Below are 1811 nucleotides of genomic sequence, written 5' to 3' on the forward strand. Positions count from 1 at the left end.
ATTCCCACCCAAGTCAAAAATCTCCCTGCATCTCAAATCCTTCTTGGACCTCTTCCTTTCTCCCGCAAAGTAACCACTGTCCTGACCTCTAGCACCATGCTGGTTTGCCTATTTTTGAACTTTATATAAATAGAACCACACAATACGTTTTTTTGCTTTTTATTGGTCACACTGCACAGCATGCAGGATCTTAGTTCCCGGATGAGGGATGGAACCAGTGCTCCTGCAGTGGAAAGCATGGAGTCTTAACCACTGGACCACCACGGAAGTTCCCCACAATATGTATTTTTTTAAATGATTGATTTCTTTCACTCAATATTAGCCTTTGGAGAGTCATATATGCCATTGCATATAATGGTAATTTGATGATTTTTATTCCTGGGTAGTATTCCAGTGCATAAGAATGGCATGATTTCATATCTATGTTATTATTGAAGAAAATATAGGTCGTTGGTAGTCTTTCTTACTATTACAAATAATGCTGCTATGAAGATTCTTGTGTTTGTATTTCGGTGCATAGATGTATGCATTTCTTTTGAGAAATAACCAGGAAGGGGATAGCTGAATCATAGGAATTGTGTGTCTTTATTATTATTTGTGCTACCGAAATGTTTTGCAAAATTATTATAGCCATTTACACTTCACCAGCAGCATTCAAGTTCCTCTTCACCCTTGCTAACACTTTACATTGGAAGGAGGGGTGTTAGCAATCTGATGGGTGCATCGTGGTAAATATTTAATAAACAGAAAACAAAAATCTTAATCATGAAGGAAAAAGTTGATAAAGACAACATTAAAATTAGGAGTTTCTGAGAAACTCTCACTGGTGGTCCAGTGGTTAGGACTCCTCACTTTCACTGCTGAGGGCCTGGGTTCAGTCCCTGGTCAGGGAACTAAGATCCTGCAAGCCGTGAGGCACGGCCAAACATTTAAAAAAAATTTTATAAGTTAGGAGTTTCTTTTCATCAAAAGGACCACTAAGAGTATGAACAGGTAAATCACAGAGTGAGAAAATACATTTGCAATACATCTAACTGGCAAAGAACTCACTTACAAAATATTAAAAGGCCTACAGATCAGTGAGAAAAAAACAGACCACCAACAGAGCAAATGGGCAAAAGACATAAATAGATGCCACACAAAAAGAGGATATTCTAACCCTAAACAAGTGTATAAAAAGGTGCTTCAAGGTACTGAAAACTAAAATATAAGGTACAACTCCACTAGATAGGAAAAAACCTGAAAGAACTGTAGTAAATAGAAAATTCTGAAGCTGCTTGGCCCCTAACCAGAGTGTGTAATTGAGCAGAAAATAAAATTTAGCCTACCGGTTTCATGCTGAGGCAAAATGAGAAATGAAGTTTTCTTAATCTTTATTCATTGTAAAGGATTTGTTATTTAGGAAAGGAAGTTTATTAGTTCCTGCATCAAGTGAGATTTTAATGAATGAATGACTGTCATTTCAGAGAGTTTAGAAGATACCTTCCTTACGGAAGATGTTCATTACTACATACAGACCCCTATGGAATTTGTCGGGTGGTTGAAAATCTTAGACGGCTTGTTTGGTACAGCAGCAGTAAAGAAAACCATACTTTGCATATTATCAATAGTACTGCATCAAACATTTTTACACTCAGCCAGGAGGTGATTACAAATTAACTCTTCATTACCATGCCTTAAATAGCAGAGACAGCTCCACATTCATCAAGTGATAATTATTAAGGACTTTCAGGTGGTGGGGCTGTCCAAGTTATGAAATTATTGGGTCTAAGTGTATATACATTTAGCTTTCAGATCAATTTTATCAGCAG

The sequence above is a fragment of the Lipotes vexillifer genome, unplaced genomic scaffold (assembly GCF_000442215.2).
Source record: "Lipotes vexillifer unplaced genomic scaffold, Lipotes_vexillifer_v1.1 scaffold826, whole genome shotgun sequence".
NCBI classification, from domain to species: Eukaryota; Metazoa; Chordata; class Mammalia; order Artiodactyla; family Lipotidae; genus Lipotes; species Lipotes vexillifer.